Source organism: Chelonoidis abingdonii, chromosome 10 (genome assembly GCF_003597395.2).
Source record: "Chelonoidis abingdonii isolate Lonesome George chromosome 10, CheloAbing_2.0, whole genome shotgun sequence".
NCBI lineage: Eukaryota > Metazoa > Chordata > Testudines > Testudinidae > Chelonoidis > Chelonoidis abingdonii.
The window spans coordinates 53,298,254-53,320,586 of NC_133778.1; the positions used below are offsets into that span (position 1 = coordinate 53,298,254).

Consider the following 22,333-nt stretch of genomic DNA (forward strand, 5'->3'; position numbering starts at 1 on the left):
CCCAGCGATTGGTTGACATTAGTTATGTTTCCAGGGATCTCTTCACAAGGAAAAGGGCCAAACCCTTATTTTGTAAATAATGAAAGCTGAGATTCTCCTCTAAATGTTTACTTCTGCATATCAGAGGGGCTCACAGCAATGGACTAGGTCTATGTTCATCTTTCAGTATTGAACAGCAAATACTTTGAGTGTGGAAAAGAAGTAATTCAACCACAGACATGTTATCACCAGAGGGCCATAGTGTGCGGCACTGTGCAAACATATTCTAAGAGACAATCCCTGCCCCAGAAAGTTTACAATCTAAATAGATAAGACAGACAAAGGGAAGAGGGAAGTTTACCTATCACTCATTTGACAGCTGGGGAACTGAAGCAAAGAGATTAAATTATTCACAGTTCCACAGGAGGTCTGAACTAGAACCACAAACTGAACCCAGCTCTTCAAAGTTACAATCCAATGCGTTAGCCACAAGAACCAAACTTTCAAAGGGGATTCAATTCAGCCACCAATTTTACAGGCAGTTTTGTGGGTGCACATATTAGTTTTTCTATGGTGGGGATTTAGCCATGGAATCAATTTCCTGAGGAAATCAGAGTAATCCAGAATCTGATCACTTTCACAGCATGCTACAAGACCCACCTCTTGGGCAAGGCATTTCCACTATCACTGACATGATGATGATTTTAAAACAATATTGCTCCATAAGCAGAATTAGGAGAGAAGAGAAAAACATTATCTGAAATTCAATAGGGACCTCACCACGCAGATTTGATTTATCAGGAAGCACTCAGTGACGGGCACTATAGAAACATAAGAACATAAGTATGACCATACTTGGTCAGACCAAAGGCCCATCTAGCCAAGTATCCTGTCCTCAGACAGTGGCCAATGCCAGGTGCCCCAGAGGGAATGAACAGAACAGGTAATCATCAAGTGATCAATCCCCTGTCTCCCATTCCCAGCTTCTGGCAAACAGAGGCTAGGGACACCATCCCTACCCATCTTGGCTAATAGCCATTGACGGACCTATCCTCCATGAACTTATCTAGCTCTTTTTTGAACCGTGTTGTAGTCTTGGCCTTCACAAAGCCCAAAGATAAAGAGAGATAGAGGGAGATCTACATATTACCTGACTGTAATGATAAATAGCTTTCCGAAATGGGGCACTATAGTATGATAGCACGCAAAACAGCAAAATAAATTGTTTCTGACACTCTGACTGACAGATGCAAAGACAATGCAGCAGCACACAAGCAAATAGGACATTAAATGCCAAATAGAGAGACATTAGTAAACATGCTCCACTACAATGACTTCCGTAACATTATTCAAGAGAAGGAAGCAAAATTGCTAAGGATAAGTACAAAAGAATAGCCCAAATATTGAGAGCAAAATCAGAAAGGGTAAGGCACAAAATGAGTTACACCTAGCAAGGGACATAAAAGGTATTAGAAGAGTTTCTTTAAATACATTAGGAGCAAGAGAAAGATGAAGGAAAGTGTAGGTTCTCTACTTATCAGGGAAGGAGAGCTAATAATTAATAACATCAAAAAGGCTGAGGTATGTAATGCCTATTTTCGTTCTGTTTTCGCTAAAAAGGTTAATGGTGACCAACTATTAAACATAATATTTACAACAAGGGTGAAGGAACACAAGCCAAAATAAGAAAAAAGCAGGTTAAAGAATATTTAGATAAGTTGGATGTATTCAGTTTGGCAGTGCCTGATGAAATTCGCCCTAGGATACTTAAGGAACTAGCTGAAACAATCTTGGAACCATTAGCAATTATCTTTGAGAACTTGTGGAGGATGGGTGAGATCCCAGAGGATTGGAGAGGGGCAAACATAGCACTTATCTTTAAAAAGGGGAACAAATTGGACCTGGGGAATTATAGACCAGTCAGCCTAACTTCAGTACCTGGACACGTACTAGAACAAATTATTAAACCACCAATTTGAAAGTGCCTAGAGGATAATAGGTTTATAAGGAATAGCCAGCGTGGATTTGTCAAGAACAAATCATGCCAGACCAACCTCATTTCCTTCTTTATTGGCTAGTGGCTAAGATAGGAGCAGTAGAGTTGATTATCTTAAAGTTAGTAAGTTTTCTGACACTGTCCAGTGTGATATTCTCATAAACAAACATGGATGCATAACTGGTTGAAATACCATATTCAAAGAGTAGTTATGAATGAGTTATCAAAAAGTAGCTGTCAAAATGGGAAGGCGTATCTAATGGAGTGCTGCAGGGGTCAGTCCTGTGTCCAGTATTATTCAATATTTTCATTAATGACTTGGATAATGGAGTGGAGAGTATGCTTATAAAATTGATGGATGACACCAGGCAGAGAGGCGTTGCAAGCACTTTGGAGAACAAGATTAGAATTCAAAACAACTTTGGCAAACTAGGGAATTGGTCTGAATCAACAAGATGAAATTCAATAAAGTCAAGTGAAAAGTAGGAAGACAAAAATCAAATGCACAACTACAAAATGGGGAATAACTGGCTATCTGGCAGTAATGTTGAAAAGGATCTTTAAGTGATAGTGGATCACAAACTAAATATGAGTTAAAAATGTGATGCAGTTGCAAATGCAGTGTGATTCAGTTAGGGCTGCACTGCCTGACCTCCTGGCACTCTGGGGCTGGGGAGGCTGGGCCCATTCTGGGGCTGGAGGCGCTAGCCTACGGTGGGGGCAGGGACTGGTGGCCACAGTGGGGGGCTCTGGACTGTCGCAGGAAGGTGGAAAAGGTAAGCCTGGGAGGATAGCCTCCCCCAGCTGGTGGTCCACATGCCACCCATGAAGAGGATGGTGACTGATTGTTCTCCACATCCACTGAACGTAGGATAAGAAGGAATGTGCTTAATCTGTGGCAAGGGTGATTTAAGTTAGATATTAGGAAAATCTTTCTAACTACAAGGGTAGTTAAATTCTGGAATAGGCTTCCAAGGGAAGTTGTGGAATCCCATCATTGCAGATTTTTAAAATCAAGTTGGACAAACACCTGTCATGGAGGGTCTAGCTTTACTTGGTCTTGCCTCAACACTGGGGGCTTGCCTTGATGACCTCTTGAGGTCCCTTCCAGCCCTACATATCTATGATTGTATGAAAATCAAATAAAAAATTGTACACTGGCATGATCATGATGCAACTAAGACAACAAGGAAATCCCAAGGAAAAGTATGCAGGCTGAAATTTCAAGTAGTACAGACAAAATTGAAGCCTCTGCTTTCAGCTAAAACAAGTGAATTCATGAACTTTGTGACACTAAACCTGGCAGAAAAGATTCATACAATAGACACACAAGCAAAATGAAAAACATCCAGAGCATACAGTATATTGTGACATCCTTGCAGCAAAGCTGTTAAAAGATTACCATGATATTTTTGACAGACTGCAATATCATCCAGGCACATTACACCTGGATATAGATAAAATGACTTTGCCAGTACAGCACCTATCTCACAGAGAACCCACTGCCATAAGAGAAACAATAATGGGAGCAATAAACTAAATGGAAAATGGCATCATTGCTAAAATCACAGAACCAAGCATAGCTGAGAACTGATGAGCAGATGTGTTCCACATGGGGAAAGCTAGGCCAAACACCAAAGAGAGATATTGAAACTATACAGCATCCCCAACAGACTTTGAAGCAAAGGAGCAATGGACCTTTTCACTGTAAACCACACAAACCACTCATTTCTTTGGACTACTATTTAGACTTCTGTGAATTAGATGAACTGTTAGACACTACTGCAGGGACCATCATAGACAAGGTAATCCAGCATTTCAGCAGTTATGGTATCCCAAATCATGTAGCTTCAGACACCAGACCAGTACTGAGTTTGTGCAATTTACCTGGGAATAGAAGTTCAGTCACATCACATCATAACCATATCACAGCCAGTTAAATGGCAAATCCGCATAGGCAGTTAAAATTGCTACTAAAGAAATCTGCAAAAAGCAAAGAAAATATATTGCAAGACATTCTTGAAAGGACTAACATTCCCACAGAAGGCCTTAATTGTAGCCCAGTATAACACTTGACATGAGGATGCATTCCTTGGGGCTTATAGCCCCAGCATTACAACAGCTGGAAGTGGTAGAAGGAGTAACAGACAAAAAGGAAGAGAGACTTTAAAGGCCAAAGCTTACTATGATTCACTAGCTAAATATCTCTGAGAACTCCCATCCAGAGACCACGTCCGATCAAATTATTTCCTCAGGACAAAACATGCACTTAAAAACAAATGATGTGTTGAACAGATAAATGTATGTTCATATAATGTAGGGGTGGATGGATATATATTTCACTGAAACTGCAAACACATGATCAGGGCCGGCTCTGGCTTTTTTGCTGCCCCAAGCAAAAAAAACCAAAAAACAACAACCTGCAGAGTGGCCGGAGCCAGGGTGCAAACTTTCGCTGCAGATGTGCCCCTGGCAGTGGAGTGTGCACCTTGGATAGCAGGGGGGAGGAGAGAGAGAAGGGGCACGGCCAGGGCTTCCTTTGGCCAGGGTGCTCACCACTCGGCCCCTCCCACTGTGCCACCTGCTGGGAGGGCTCCGCGCCGGTCTGGTCAGCAGGGAGGGAAGGACGCGGGCTGCCAGGCTTGCTGCAGACCTGGCACTGGCTGGGGCAGATGGAGCATGGAGCTGGCTCCCAGCAGGGCGCTCTCCTCCTCCACGCCGCCGCCCCTTACAGGGCAGCCAGAGCGGTGAACAAAAAAAAAAAAGAACAGAAAAAAAAGAGTGGCCATGCTGCCCTAGAATTGGATGGAATGCCACCCCTTAGAATCTGCCACCCCAAGCACGAGCTTGCTTCGCTGGTGCCTGGAGCTGGCCCTGTACATGGGGAACACGAGACATAAACATAGACATGAAGGATGGTGAAAAACACATTCTAGTGAGACTTGATCAGCAGGACATGGAAAGAACTGGCAAACAATTGATAGATATTGGAAAAAGACTTTCAAAACACCACACCACCAGAAGAACCAAGTGAAAGGCAGTCTCTTGTCATCACAAGAAAGACTTGCACTTGCTCCAACATCAAACTACCTGCAAGGTATACACTAAACTTGGTAAATACTAAGGTATGAAAGAACAGCTCTATCAAATCCAGAGGAGAATAACTTAGTTCCCAAGCAAGTTAATAGTGAGTTAAAAAAAAAGTAGCTGGTAAATTATCTATATGGTGATATTGATTTTAAGGTAGTGTAATAAATGTTAAATATATAAGCAGGTTATGTTACGATAGATTGCATCCCAACAGGGAGCATTATCATTTGATAATATGTTTATGCATAGGTTAATGTCTAGGAACTTAGAGAACTCTGTGACCAGGAGGTACTTGATGAGAGGAAAGTACACGTGGAGGAAGGAATAAAATGTGAATGTTGCATTATCTTGACTTTCTGGCTCTCTCATTTATTATCCTTGAATAGTGACCGTGTAAGCAAATCAGACAGCTACAGATCTAAGTACTAGGCATTTCTACTCACAGACTGGAGGCCCTTTAAAAAAATCTAGCCTAGTTTTAAGAAGAATTCTAGTGCAGCTTGCAAGAGGCTAACTCTTGACATTTCTAGGATGTGATTGGCTGGAATTCTGAATCCTTCTATGTTGTACCATTCTTATAAATGTTTCTATTGCTTATCCTGCACAAATGCAGTATATGTGGCCTGCTGGGAATTTCCTGTCTTTTGAAATTGTGTTTCTTTTGCAAGCTTTACTGTGTATAAACATGCCATTCTTAAAAATAGCTTTGCAAGCTAGCGTGTGAACTGTTACAATTTATTGCTGCTCTGAAGACTACTTCTGGCATTTTTTCTAAGAGCACTTGGCCCTATTCTGGAAATTCCAGTAGTTGTGTGTGGTAATGGAACTCATGGATGGATGGTCTGTGTTTTCTATTTGTATATTCCTTTAGAGCATCACTGCCATCATCCATGTTGAACTGGTACTCTATCAGCATTGCATGCTATGTGTTTAATTTTCTTCATCTTAACTTCCAGCAGTAAAGTTAGAATGAGACCAGTTTGAAAAGAAGGATTCAATGTCTGGGCAAGGGGGAGAGGCATGGACTATGGACCAGAGTCTTCTCTAAGGCTAGGTCCACACTGCACACCACAGGTGGCAGCATGTACGTGCCTCTGTATGCAGATTGTTTTTCACTGAGGCGTACACTACATGCCTCAGTAGCTACCCGTGTCAGTGAAAAGCTCTGGCGGGGGAAGGCAGCAGGGATAGGATCGTTAATGGGGAGCTGCCAGAGCCTTTTTGCCAGAATCCATCACTACAGTGGAGAAAGGCTTGGGCAGCTCCCCTGTAGTGCAAATCTTTCCCTGGGGCATAGAAAGGCCCCTGCAACTCCCCACTGCCTGAGTCTTTCCATGCTGCAGGAGACAGCAGGACACTACGCTGCCAAAAACAGCAGTGTTGAGGGTGGGGACACATTGCTGGGGGAAGTAGGGTACATAACCACCAGGTTCAGGCATGTCCTTAATCTACTTGCCTAAGTGATGCCTCAGTATTTATGCTGCTGTTTATACTCATGCTAAGGGGGCACATAGCATATATACATAGCAGTATGTATGTATGTATATAGTCTACGTGCTGCAGACATAACTTAAATGGGAAAAATCTGGTTAGGGAGCAGGAAACTCCACAGAGTTTCCTCCTAATTATTCTGTAGAGGGGAAAGATGTTTGCTGCCTCTGTAGGACTGGCAGGGGATTTGGCCTCATAAATCAGCAGCTGTTCTGAAAATGGAAGCTACTATCTCCATCTTAACAGGAAGAAAAAGGAGTGCTTCTAACTGGGGCCCCCAAAAAATGAAAATTGTGAACCCCAATGAAGTCCTACAGGCTCCATTTGGTCTTTCCAAATGCTTCAGCTCCATCTCAGGTATTAACCATCACCTTGGCACACATCCAACTGGTTAGGGACAGAGACTACTTGGGCCTCACCTTGAAGTACTAAAAATGAATAGCAAGTGGACTTGGGATGACACTCTGTGAGATGCATGTGTGGAGTGGAGATAATGGGCCAGTTTCTGTCTTCAGTAATATCGCTATAACCACAATGGATTTAAACTGATATAACTTAGTGCAAAATTTGACCCAGTTATTTTTTCCCCCCTTAGAAAAAGTTGTCATGATGGACCTCATCTTTTGTTAGTATAATTACATGATCAATGGACTATTAATAAAATATAGCACTGTGGATGAATGTAATCATTGCAAAACCATAGAAGCACTTATAAAAACACCAAGGTTGATTTCCACCACACTTATGCCTGTTTTACATCAGTGTAATGCTTCTGACTTTAATTAAATTACTCAGTATTTACACTGGTTGAGATCAGATCCAGTCATATAGGGAACAAAATTTCAAATGTAGGTTAATAAATAAGGCAACTAATTTGTGTGCTGGGTCACTTATATTGGAATCCAGTTGCCTAAATGACCATTTTATATGCCTAAATGCAGATCTGAGTGTCTATGTGTGGTTTGAATTCAGCTAGGATCCTGTGAAGTGAAACAATAGAAGCTGTCTGAAAAGAGGTGTATGGAAGTAGGAGAATTATCTCCAATAAAATGCAATGTATGATAATGGTAAATTGGTAGCACCCTTTGATTTGCTAGGCTAATCACATTTGTGTATTTCCTAGAAATCATGAAATTTGTTAGAATTCAATATTGTCATGTCAACACGCATATGAAATGGATTATCTCATTCTCATATTAAGAGGAGGTTAGGAAGTCAGACGTATTTGAGGGCTAGATGGAAGGTTATGTTATGTTATCTTTGGTTGTTTCTATAATATTATATAATTCTCTTTTATGTATATGCACTTCATCAGATGTGGTGTTCAGTAGGTTTATGCATGACGTTTTGGGCAGGAGTTTTTTCATTTCTGGAAAAAAATGAAATATCAAACTTTTTGTAGCTAGTGTATGAACATGCTGGAGTTCCATACGGAAAGATATTATATTAGCAAGAAGAATTACAGCTGTTTGCAATACTTCTTTATGATAACAATTGACTTTCTTGAGGAAGAGAGTTGCCTTAGGCACACAGTACTTGACTTTGGCACATACTTGCACTTTTTTTCCCGATAGTGAACATTATATAGGGAATTAGAAGACACACGTTCTGTATTGTATTTCAAGCTAATTCAATATGAAGATTTGTGGAAAGACTTGGCAAAACATAGTACATTGATTTCCAAATGTACTGGGATTCCCTTTGTGTGACATAGGTAAGGGCCAAATTCTGCTCTTTTTTACACCAGTGCAATTTCAGCAAAGAGTTGGGTGTCTCATGCTTTACTTGTATAATCCACCATGTGCTACATTTTCCTTTCTGCACCTAGGACTGCCAGTTTTGTTTGGACGTATTCTTGGAGGTTTCATCACATGACAATCTTTAATTAAAGAATAATCTTTAATTCCTGGAGACCTGCGCCCAATCCACTGAGGATGTGAGTCCGTTACAGAATCTGGCCTGTCAAATGTAAAAGCTCTTGCTTTTAGCTCTGCAGGTCCCTGGTCTATTGGTCAAGATAGTCACCTCACATAAGTGAGGTTCATCTGGGATTTGAGCTGCTGCAGGCCTCAGGATGAGTTTCTTCTCTCTGTTCATGTAACCCACAGCCAGTGTGTGTTATGTGACCCCTTTTGTGCCTGATTGACAAAGGAAGTGAATCTCTTACTGTTCCCACTGTGAGATCCTGGCTCTTTATTTCAACTGTACAAACTCCTACTTTCACCTCTAAAGGTCATCGGTTCAGTCCCTGCTCCCTACCAGGATGCTAGCCCTCACACTTATGTTTATGGTCAGGCCTAGCCTGAGGCTTGTGCTACATAAAAGGGAGACATTCCAATTTACAAGTCTTCAGGCTTATTTATGATACCACACATGGTTTCTTTAGTTTAGCTTCTAAGTCCTGTAAGGAAGAGACACCTAAATATGTTTTTAAAAAACCTAACACATGGTACTTTCAGAGCAGACTTGGGGCACTTTCAAGACTAGCACTACCCAGGAGCGGCGCCAGGGTTTCTGATGCCCTAGGTGGACGGCCGTTTTGCTGCCCCCCAGCGGCTCCAGTGCAGCTGCCGCAGTCGTGCTGGTGGGCAGTCCGTGGGTCTAAAGGCTCCGGTGGACCTGCCACAGGCATGACTGCGGAAGGTACACCGGAGCCTTTAGACCAGCGCACCGTCTGCTGGCACGACTGCGGCAGCTCCACTGGAGCCGACACAGCAGCGGACCGTCCGCCGGCACGACTGCGGTAGGTCCCCCGGAGCTGCATGCTGCCCCCCCAGCAAAATAGCGCCCCTCAAAAATTCTGGCGCCCTAGGCCGTTGCCTAAGTCGCCTAAATGGTAGCGCCCACCCTTGCACTACCAGACTGTTATAAGAATAATACCAAAGAAAGAAGTGCTTTTGCTCACAAAGTGCCCCGTTTACATTCATACTGCATTTTATACACTTTATGGTTTTACCCAAATTAACATCTTTTTCCATATAAAACAGTAATAAGTTTCTATGGGTATAGCATTCAGTCTCATTTTAAACTATACAATTCAATCTAGATTTAACTTAAGCTAAATGGTAAGGCCTTCCTGCAGATGAAGTTTGCTTGTACTTTTAAGATTTCCTTTTGTGGTGCTTCAAAAATACCTGCCTTGACTGGGGCCACCCACAAATAATTAATTGAAACACCTGTATTTATTCTTTTAATCAAATATTTCAAATGATTGGTCAGCAATTACCTTGAAGCAATATCTGTATCTATCTATATGAAGCATTTTAAACACCTGATTTAGCTAAGTTCCTGCATGTTTCTGATAATTACATTTAGGTAAAAAATAATCAACTCATAAACTGGACTGTTGTATGTGAGTTACACATAATCACATAGCTACTTTGTAAGTATTTGGTATTTCCCCTATGTGGCAGGGTGATGAGCAGAAGGACTGCAGAATCAGCTCCCTGCCACACCAGCCCCATTTAAGTGAATAAAGTGGAGCTTGCTGGAAAGAACCTGCCCTAATTGGGGAATGAAAGCCAGCTGCCAGCCCAGGGCTATATAGGAGGCAGGAAAGATGGAGGTAAGCAGGGAAGGAGAGAGTCCTTCCTTCCTGGGCTCAGACTTAAGGAATCAGGGGGAGAGCAAGAAGAAAGGGAAAAGGCAGGGAGTGAAAGCAGGGAGGTAGCTCCCCCTCCTGCCTGCAGATGGTAAAGGGTTGCTTGTATTGTGAAAAGGTGGTGGGAGCACAACCTGTAAATAAACTGCACCAGTCATTATTAAACCCAGGGTCTCCGAGTGACGTTATCTGAGCCTAGTAGAGCCAGGAGGGCCAGTTGTGTTCTTATACCCTGGTATATCTGAACAGTACAGGGCGCTTTCTTTGTAACTGAGTAAATATTCAACAGTTATCATGTAAGCAAAACATTAGTATTTATCCTTTGTGGCAAATTGCCGGCACTATTTTGATGGGTCTCACGCTTTCTCTTCTTTGGGGAAGGTTCAGGGCACCATTTCTTGCCCCTGCAGTGGAATGTTAACTGCCCCACTAGTGTCCTAGAGGAGGGGAGTGGAGAGGGAGGGACCTGGGCCCACCCTCTACTCCAGGTCCCAGCCCAGGGGCCCTGAGGATAGTGGTGAACCACTTGAACTGATGGTTCCTTCCCCTGGGCTACTTCCCTCTCCTGCCCTTCAGCTTGTGGGGGGCTTCCTGCCCTCCCTCTGCACAAGCCAGGTGCCCCTTACCTAGGGTCTTGGACTTCTTAGCCCACCGCAGCACTTCTCCAAACTGTCCTCTGCTTCCCTTCAAACTGTTCTCTGCTCCAACACCAATCCTTTCTGCTCCAACTCCTCCAAACTGTTCTCTGCTCCAGCACCAATCCTTTCTGCTCCTACTCCCACACTGTCTGATTGAAGCATGGGTTTTTATCATGTGACTGACTGCAGGTGCTCTAATTGGCTTCAGGTGCTCTAATTAATCTATAGCAAACTTTCTTCTCCTTACAGGGAATAAGGCTCCCTTCTAACCCACTCCTGCTGCCCTCTGGCCATGCTGTATCACACCTTCCACAGTTGTAACTCCCCACTTGGAGTTTTCCAGCTCCTGGAACTTTGCTATGAACCTCTAGGGGAGCTACCAGAGAACTCAGATGCCATTTCCCAGCTGCTTGGGATAGGGGTGGATAGAGGTAGGCTGTGGAAGAATTCTGCTGGTGCAGACACTGCATAGGCCTGCAAGCCCCAGGAGTCAGAGGAAGTTTGTAGGGGGCACTATGGAGATTCTAGTCTGCTCTAGACTGAATGGCAGCCTATAGATTGCAGCTTGCTGAAAGCTGTTTGTTTATTAAATATAGTCTAATTTATACATTGCAGCCTTTGCAGCAGCCCAGAATATTGAGGGAAGACAAGTGGCTTAATACCACCTCTGTGGTCCCCTTTGGACTCTGTATGTTGCTCCTGCTGGAGCCATAGTACGAATTTCAAACTGAATGTGAAGTGGATTAGTTACTACAGAGCATATAGATTCTGCTTTTTGTTTCTAAAAAAAACAAAACTCAAAAGAACAGTTGCTCTCTCCTCAGTTGAATTGTCAGCTGTATGCTGGTGTAACTGGGTAAAACAATAACAATGGGAAGACTTCAATGGGAGCTGGATTGGGCAATGAGAACAAAATGTGGCCCCATGAAAACAAATGTGAGAGTAGTAGAAGAATGGTGCATGGAAAGATGGCTTGTAATAGTGATCAGGTCGTCTTGAAAAAAAAATATATTAACTGAACAAACATTGTCTGCAGCAATTTTTATAGTGTTCTCTATAGCATAGGAAAGGGATTTATCTTAACTACAGTACTTGGCAAAGAAATAAACATGGGAAAATAATATTTGTTCAATATCATTGATGTGGATGGAAATGCATTTTTTCAAGCACAGAGTGTTAAAATACATTAAAATATTTCAAAATAAATAGAATTAATGACTTTTAAATTTTTCCCCAATCCCATATTCATAGTTTCATTTGAATAAAAACTTTTCTTGAGTTCTTTGATTAATATTGTAATTAAATGTACATAAAGACAGAAGGAGAGAGTAGAGAATTAATGGTAAAAGGTAGAATTGCATAAAAGAATGGATAAGAGAAATCGAATCAGGATATGGTCACATAGTCCATCCAGCTGTCAGTGCATGATTTTTCTTTACTGTACATTTTATGATACTTTGTCCACTCTGAAATGTTGCTGGTGATGGGGCCTCTACATGTTCCTTTGAGAGAAATGTTATTCTCTGTTAACCAATGCACCTATAGGTGTCTTTCATATAGTAATCACCAGGTTGCGGAGGTCATTTCAAGAATAAATGCCCACCCCTGTGAACAAAGGCTCTACAATCTGGTCCATAATCATTTGTTCATTGACAGCTGAGACAAATTTGGTTGTCTAACAAGCAAACCTGGTTGTCTCACCGCATGAGCTGTGACCTTATTGTTGCTGGTAAATTAAAATGAAATCTTGTTGCAGCTGTTATGTTTCTGAAGGTCATTTCTCTGCATTCTGCTTGGTTTTGGTATTCTTGACTCTTGTTCAGTTGCTGTAATGTAAATGAAATACTACAGCCACCACCCATCAGAGATTGAGACCACATCATTCATTTCACATTAGAAGTTTTACTCAAATGCCTAGAGGATAAGGGAGGTATTTTCAAAGGCATAAATTGAAGTTAGGTGTCAAATTCCCATTGATCTTCTTTAGGACCTGGATTTTTAACAGCCTTTTGTGTCTGTGAAAATCTCTCACATTATGGGTCATGTTTAGCTCATTTGAAATCTGGTCTGGATGACAGGAAAAAACTAGTCCAGTTCTCCTGTAATGCTACCTGCTGTTGAGGGCTTAATGTGACTCTGCACAACTGCATTTCCCCACTCCGAGAGAAAACATTTGGGCCATTTGCTTGTATTTGCATCCCATCCTGATTTTGACAATGCTGCATATATAGATGAATGTGCTTTTTCTGATTGTGGAAAACACACATTTTGCCGCTGCCATGCTACAGGACAATGAGAACAGTATTTCCACCAAGATCACTATGTGCAGAAAGGCTTATGGTTTATGCTTAAAGCTTTATGGTTAACCACTAGATGGTTAACAGCTTTCTTAGACATGTGTGCACACTGTCATTTGTATTGGAGTCATGGCATAGAAGTGTTATTTTAGACTGATGTAAAGGATTCCCCTTCTCCTCCCTCCATACCCACATCAAGTGGTCTAGCAGAGTGTCATTTTGTACACTGCCGTAACAGGCCAGTTTTTTCTATTACCAGGCCACTGTGCAGAGTCAAAGCATTCAAACCATGTGAATAGAGATTGTTGTAGCCTAGTGAATCTGGCATTCATATGTTCAATGACAGCTTTAAGTATATAGGGCTCATTTTATGAGCTACCTTATGTGCCTATGCCGGGGAGTAAAGAGGGTATACATAGTCTCTTTCCTCCCCTGCCTAAGTCACCTACATAACCAGTCTATGTGTGGGTGTAGAACAGCCATGACAAGCCCACTACTCCCCCAGCTTGTGTATCTTGTGCACTGGCCAGCATGGCTGAGTTTGGCCTAGAGAAGGAAGCAGTCTGTCAGACATAGGGCTGGTACAGCTTACTTCCCTCCTGGAACAAATTGGAAGCCAGGACCCAACTGTCACTCTGAATCACAAACGGAGCCCTGGCCTGCTTCTGACAGTCCAAATGTGCGCTGGCCCTCTCTCTGGACTTATGGGTAACTCCAGAATATAGCCCAGAGATTGGATTTTTCTGCCACTTTGCCTCTAAGTGTAAGGAAATGTTTATACCTTCAAAAGCTGCCATCCATTTAGGACAGGAGTTCTCAGACTTTTGTACTGGTGATCCCTTTCACATACCAAGCAGGGGCGGCTCCAGGCCCCAGCACGCCAAGTGCATGCTTGGGGAGGCATACCGCGGGAGATGCTCTGCTGGTCGCCGGGAGGGCGGCAGGCAGGGTGCCTTCGGCGGCATGCCTGCAGAGGGTCCGCTGGTCCCGCGGCTCTTGTGGACCTCCCACAGGCGTGCCTGCAGAGGGTCCTCTGGTCCCGCGGCTCCACCAAAGCCGCAGGACAAGTGGACCCTCCGCAGGCACACCTGCGGAAGGTCCACTGGAGCCGCGGGACTGGCGAGCGGCAGAGCGCCTCCCGCAGCATGACGCCATGCTTGGGGCGGTGAAATGTCTAGAGCTGCCCCTGATACCAAGCCTCTGAGTGTGACCCTCCCCCTTATACATTAAAAACACTTTTTTATATATTTAATGCCATTATAAATGTGGAGGCAAAGTGGGGTTTGGGGTGGAGCCTGACAGCTTATGTCCCCCCCATGTAATAACCCTCGTGAACCCCTGAGGGGTCCTGACCCCCAGTTTGAGAACCCCTGCTTTAGGACATAAGGCCCCAAAGTGAGTTTGCCCAGTATGTTAGGCTCAAGCTCCTCCATTGGGCCATCAACAGTGTACTCTGTACTTGCAAAGGTTAACTGGGAGATGGCTCCATTGCTCAGGTTCATTTTCTCCTCCCTTCATTTTCCAAGAGTGAAATAAAGAACTAATATGCCAGTGTGAGTAAGGTTACTGATGTGAGTAAGGCTTTGTAGGATTCAGGTCCTAATTACAATCTGCATAATTTTCCAGCTTTTTAAATTTGCAATCACCTCTATTATTATCGGTATAAGTCAATCTCATTATGTGTGGCTTTACCTGTAACAAAAACATTATTAAAAAAAGCCTTACTGTGAAAGCAGACTTTATGAAAAGCCACCCTTAGTTGTTCATGCAGTTTGTAGAGTGTTGAACATCTAATGCTGAACAATGGCTCCTTGATTTTAAAAGGCTTATTAATATACACTTGCGGGTAATCTGAATGGAGATTCAAAATTATGAGATTCCTATTTCAAAGAAATCAGAACAAATCCTTGCTCAAAAGCCCCTCAAAATACTCTTGGAAAGCTCACATGGAGTCATTACCCCCTAACTTAAAACAGTTTTTGGTAGTTGTCCACCAGGCCTGGAGGTGAGATTCTGAAATAAGAAGACTCCAACTCAGCAGGCTTTTACAACGGTATTGAAACATCATAGCTAAGGAAAAGAAGTTGAGATTTGGTCAGGGTCTGCTAACACTTGCAAAATAATCTGACATAGCCATACATTTTTTCCTAGTGTGGATGCACTTCAATTTTGTCAATCGAGGTTGACCCTAGTGGGAAGCCTAGAATTGACTTCAGCCAGCCAAATATTGAGATAATGGATGTAAACCTATGTCTACATTTGGGAAAAGGTTGTGGTTAGTTTAGGGTTATTTATCCTAATCTAGACAAACTGTGTAGGAAAACTTGAGTTATTTTTGCACTATCATAAGGAATTGATTATTTTCCAATCACCAATTTTATATGCTACCCTTTACTTGACTTATTATTCTCTAAATAGATCTGATTATATTAAGTTCAGGATATTTGAACGAGTAATTAATGACTGCATGTTCTCATCAGCCTCAGTTTCCTGCTTTTATCCCACTGGTAAATAAATCTAGAATTATTGCTGTAATTTGTCTGGAGAAAGTGTTATTCATTTTTATTACACCCCTTAAAGACACTCACTCATTTTTTGGGTCCAATCTCAATCAACATGTTAATATGCATTTGTTAATTTTTTTTTCTCATCATGTTGATTAAAACATAATTCAGGCCCCTCTTCTGTAAACACTTAAGCATGTATATAATCTGACTCACATGAATAGTCTCATTGACTTCAAGGAAAGCAATGGAGCTATGCTGACTTACATGAGGATCTGGCCTTCTACGTCCAAACCAAAGAGAGAGAGGGAAAGAAAAAGAATCCCTGTAGACAAATACTTGCTAAAGGAACAGATCTGTTTAAGGACTATATTTTTGGTGCAATTAGGTTTACTCAATGAGCAACGGGTTTATAGTTTTTTTAAACCAGAGTAAAGTAAGTCCTGTGCAATCTTATCTATACAGTATATATTTTGGGATCTCCATTTTACACATACTTGATTTTGAAAAGTGTGTGTGAGAGAATGGGTGACTTTGCTCCTTACACATTTAGTGTACAGTATTTTCCTCTTATCCTTTGACTTATTCAGTCCTCTGAGTGTTACTGTGAAGGACCAGCTCTTTTGTGTTTAGATAAAGTGCTTTTATAAGAAATTACACAGCAGATTTGGCTGTTCATAATAAGAAATCTTAGATTTTGTTGCAAACAAATGGAGAGACAGGTCTTTGTTGGCAAAGGGAGCTACTGTAGAAACAATAAAAGAAAGAAGGTGGTTGTGCTAATTAAACAGAAAAGAAAACAAGTGATCATAGGAAAGAAATTTTGGATTAAAAAAGGTCAAGAAGAGATCAGGCAAAATCTTTTACACTGGTGTAAAACAGGAATAAATACATTGAAGGCAGCATGAAACCAACATGAGATCTGAATCAGACCCTTCATGAGAGGACAGAAGGAACAAAAAAAAAGCAGAAAGAATGCACAGAATTAAGAAGGCCAATAAGACCAAAAAGGTGAAGATGGAAACAAATAAAAGGAACAATGAAAAAATACAAAGAATTGATTCCATACTGCCATTATTCAAGGCATTATCTTGCTCTGACACTGACTTCAGTGAAGCCTGGATTTCACCCAGAGGGTCAGATTTCCAAGTGCTTGAGACCCACATCTAGGGCCAGATTTTCAAAACAGCTCAGCTTGTATTTAGGCAGCCAAATAAATGACAACACTCTCACTGACTTCCAATGGCGTGGAATAAGGGCTTGTGAGAGCTTAACTGGTTTTATGCGTGATAGTAATGATAATATAATATATGGAGATTACCTATCTCATAGAGCTGGAAGGGATCTTGTAAGGTCATCAAGTCCAGCCCCCTGCCTTTACTAGCAGGACCAAGTACTGATTTTGCCCCAGATCCTTAAGCGGCCTCAAGGATTGAAGTTACAACCCTGGGTTTAACAGGCTAATGCTCAAACCACTGAGCTATTCCTCCCTGCTGATTTATATTTTGCTTTTGAGCTCCCACTCCAGGAATACCTCTAACTTTAAAGGAAGCACCAATGGATTGAACTCCCTCAACATACAGGTTTTTCATATCACCAACATTGTTTTTGGAGCTAACAAAACATGAAATACTGTCTCAGTCATATGTGTTTATAGCACTGAACCGTAGAGTAGCCCATCTCAGTCTTCATGTTCATTTGTCTCTGGGAAAGAATAGAGAAATTCCACCGTATATAAACAGCTACAGAATTATGGATTTATATCACGAATGGGAACTCAGTTTAGAGCTCATGAAAAATGAAGGAACAAATGGCAAAGTCACATTGCCATCAGTGGGTTTGCACCCAGTAACTGGGTGGCCCTGTAACTGGAACTTAGTAAACAATTATGAAGGTGATGCATAAGGAATAGAATGCAACTCTCATTCCCATAGTTGTATTGGCTCTGATGTGCTAACAGGAGTAGAAAGATGCAATTGCATATTATAGTCAGCAATAGACACTGCCAAGCAGATCTATCCACAAAAAAGGCATCATTTTTGCCTAGTCATTTTTCACACAAGACCTACGGAGGTGAGATTCCTTAGCTGATGTCAACAGGCAGGGAATACGTGGCCAAGAAATAAGGAGAGGAGACAGAACAGAATGGACACGAAGAAAGTATTTAAAATAATGAATGGCATAGAGAAAGTCGATTTGACCTTCAGAGTATTCTGTAAACCCTTCTGTTTTTCAGGCATTTGAGGCAGGTGAAGATAGAGTGAGACTCAAACTTTGAGGTATTTTGTGATCTGTCACCTTGATTATCTGAGTTGCTTTATAATATGGGCTTGAGCTGTCCAGATGGGGCTGGCTTTTTGTATTTTCTTGATATGGTTGTGATATTTTAAATGTCAGGGGGCCTATATCTGGTATAGATATTTTTTGTAATTAAATTAAATAAATCAAAATAATTAAATAAACTCAGTACTTCTATCTACTTTTCCCTATCTAGCATGAGGACCTAAAATGAAGCTGGAAAGGCAACACATTTAAAATGGGGAAGAGAAAATACTTCCTTTAAAGCAAAGCATATAGAACCTTCAGAACACTACGCCATATGATTTTACTGAGACAAAGAGCTTAGTTGGTATTTATATGAGTAACAGTATCATGTACATTTATACTAATTAAAAATATATATAACATGTGCCATTCTTTACCACTGATTAAACTTCCCCTATAGATATGTTATTACTCATTACAGGGAATTTACACTTTCCTCTGAAACATGAGACAGACTACCAAGTTCCCAACTAGACAGAGTACTGGTTAGAAATGACACCAGGTATGGAAGTTCCTGTTTAAGAAACTGTGCCAGCTATTTAAGGAAAAGGTTACTGAACTTGAGGGCTGGAATAATACTTTGTTCTACCATCACGAGGGGATGAGGAAAATATCCCTAAAACCATTTATGGTGCAGCGTTTAAAAACACTCCCAATTTTGAACCAGACACACTGCGAGCAATGCACTGGATATTTCAGTGAGCTTGTTTTTTTCAAATATATTGCAAAGATACATTTCAGAACTCCCACCGCATACATACCAACACTAACAATATCATCTAGTGCTTTTTGCTTTCACTCAGGCTTGTGCAAATGTTCATCAGAGAGAAAACTTAGTTTTTTACCAGTTACAGTGATTGAATTAAAAATCAAATCAAAATCAAAATCCATCACCTAATAAAATAGAAACAGAGGTCAGAGTCCAACAGAGCAGGACAACCAAGTAATATTTCCCCTCCTTTTATTGCTTTTTTCCCACTGTGGGAATCATTGTAATTTGCAGGCAACAGCATACATACATTAGGGATAGTTTCTATTTTTTGCAATCAAATTATTTTCCATAAATCCAGGCTCTGCATATGTTGATTTTATAAGAACATTTTTGCCAACAACCTCCGAGTGCTCTTACTCCCTCTGTTTGTGTTAAATAATTATCCGTTTATGTAGGAAACACTTCCAGACATAGAATAGAAAAACATATGTTTGTGTAGCATGTCTCTAAAATGTAACTTAGCAGCCTATATACCATGTGACTAAAAATTTAGGACCATTTCATTGCCCAAGAGGGGAAACCAGAGCTAGGAAATTGCACGTGTCAACTCATGGACTTTCCTACAGAGTTGTACCAGGGATGTGTGCAGAGGATTTGTGTCCCTTCCATGGAGCAGGCAGGGCCAACACCCACTTAACCCATGGATGTCCCAATGTCTTCAAGAAAACCTTGAGAACATAAGCACACATATGGATGGCATGAAGGCTCAGTGCCTGTCTATTACATCCCAAGCCACACCTGTTCTATGGGGAGCTATAGTTACATGTGTCTGTGCAGTCTGCAGATGCATCTCTCCCAAGTAGTGTTTCAATGTGTGTACAGAAATCCCTTCTATATATTTCTTTTTGGGGGGGGAGGGGGAGGACTATATTGTTGACAGGGTCCATCCCCTGATCTCACTCCCTCCCAACCCATGGAGCTTTGAAGTGCAGGAGTTTCTGTGGGATTGAAGTGTGCAGCGGATCTGATGCTACATTCTCCTTTACTCACTGACTGCTTTTGACTGGGTTTTGTTCCTCTGCCCTCATGTTAAAGGAGAAGAGACTACAGGCCCTAGAAATTAAGAACAACTTCTTTTCCAAGAGCCAGTTGTACAAGTTGTATTTAACTTTTGCTCCACTGAGTTCCCTATTGCTTTACTATAGCTTTGCATAGTATAAAAGCATAGGGATCATAGAACAGCTCATTGGTGCAGGGTATGAAATAACTTTATTATCATATGCTAGAAGTAACTGTGTGAAATCAATATAACAATGTGAAATAAAGTAGCGCGGTAAGATTTTTTGACTCCCGTGGACAGCGTTATATTAGGGTAGAGGTGTATATAAAAAACTCCCAAAGTAACTTAAGATTTCTTAGTGACATTATTTCAATTAATGGGCCATTTGGCTCATTTTCTTGCTCTTTACTGTGGGTCTTACTCAGCTGACATTTAACATAATGGATAAATGAGCAGATAAAATCATCTTCTTGCAGGGCAGCACTGGGGTGACGTGTTTCCAGTACATCCTGAGAAGAGAACTCACATATACAAAATATTCAAAACCATGTAATGCAGTGGAAAAAAGGGACACATTTCAAAGGAGAGACTTTCTTCAGAACAGAGACAGTAGTTGGCATTGGCACAAATCTGAATCATCCTTTTCATGAAAGTGGGCTAATGCATAATATTAATAAATGCAGAGAACACTCATACTTCACCAGGTCACGCTATTAAATTGTGTCTGTCTCTTGTTTCCTGAAGTTATGTTTTAAATACTAGCTTTAGTCAACAGTCTCATCTGACTAATCTTTTCATGCCCTGGTAGCCCGAACACCAGTTTCCTAACTCTGCTGTTTATTGATGTGCAACACCTGCAGTACAGCACCAATAACTGAGAATTAATTAGCTTGTCAGGTTTCTTATAGCTTTGTGAGAAATTTTTTTTCTGCTCTGATGACTGCAGAGTCTTGGCTAACGTTTTGTATTATGCATGTAAATGGTGCCATGTTTATTACACTGCCTCTCTTTTCAATTCATAAGAGTCTCAGGAACTTTCAGAAACACACATTAGTAGAAAACATTAGTAGCATTATTATTTTTTTACTATAGCAACTATATATATATATACCCTGATATAACGCAACCCGATATAACACACATTTGGATATAACGTGGTAAGGTAGCGCTCCAGGGGGTCAGGGCTATGTTTCCGGCAGATCAAAGCACGCAGCAGCCCCAACTGAGATCAAAGCCCTATTGTGCTTTGCACTGTATAGCCACATAGTAAGAGACTATCCCTGCCCTGTTAAGTTTATAGTCTGAATAGACTGGACTGACAAAGGCAGGCTGGGAAACCAGCTCAGAAAAGTGAAATGACTTGCCTAAGGTCAGTGACAGAACTGGGAGAGAGAGCCCACTTCTCACAGGTTCTAATCTAGCGCTTTACCCACTGCACCATCCTGCCTTCAAAAGGACTGAAGCTATAAACCTGATTTGACCAAGTAAAATGAACCATATCAGCCATTTTAGAAAGGAAAATATAGCATGTCTGACTATGTTTGGTGTATTACAGGTAACATGTTGACAAGGTAATATAAATCCACAGGATGGTGTGTGTATTTTTAGCTTCCTAACAGAATGAACTAGGAATATAGCACATTCGGAGAATCTAAACTTTCATCAGTGCAACTCTCAGGATTTTTGTCAAAATAAATGCAGATGGTCACAAATCACAGAATTTTCAAGGGATTTTATGTCTCTGATGTGGGTAGCTCGAGCTTCTTAATGCTTGAAAATCTCTAAATGTGGTTTTTCTTCTAGCCTTTAATTTTTTTAAATCTTGCGAGCAATAAGCACTCAGACCAAATATGATAGCCATTGCTCATGGCTCTTGGCCGTCCCACATACCTAGTCAGTTCAAGATTAAGGCCCTTTACAGCTGTGCTGACCACAATCCTTAAAATATTACTGACTCTTTATTATCCCAAAACATCTATGTGCTAAAGATGGAGTTTCCCTTTGAAGAGGCTCAACATTTATTGAGAAAATAATTCTAGTGTCGATGTGGATCTGTTGATAGAATGGGTGACATGCAGTGGCATTGTTTAATCACTTTTGCCTGCTGATCTTTGGGTTTTCTTCTTCTAGCACAGTAAAATAGAGAGAGCTTTGTGCAGTCACAGTGCACGCCTCATTATAGCTAGGAAAGCACAAATTAAATATTAGCCTGTTAGGTTACACATATTGTGCCTCTTTATGAAGGACATTACTGATGTGGGGAGTTCAAAGTGAACAAGGTGGCACAAAGGGTGGGATGGGTAAAAAGATATTCATAGACTATAAGGCCAAAATCTAATCTGACCTGTAAAACACAAGCCATAGGACATCTCTGAATTAATTCCTGTTTGAACTACAGCGTGTTTCTTAGAAAAACATCCAAACTTGATTTAAAAGTTTCCAGAGATGGAGAATCCACCACAACCCTTGGTAAATTGTTCCTATGGCTGTTAAAAATGGGCTTGTGGTGAGGTGGTGCTGCCTAGTGGTTAGATCATGCGGGTCACAGGTATCCCCCGTATGGCAGCAACCACACTGCTGCTGTGACAATCCCCCTTGCGGTAGGTAGTGATTCAGCCTTCTATCCAGGTCACCAATTGT

The 22,333-nt window shown here is 41.4% G+C and overlaps 1 long non-coding RNA gene across 1 annotated transcript in view; it reads left to right on the forward strand.

The window, feature by feature from the left end:
- The window catches only part of LOC142047404 (uncharacterized), a 144,695-nt gene that overhangs the window by 1,565 nt on the left and 120,797 nt on the right, over window positions 1-22,333 (forward strand). The window lies entirely within an intron of this gene.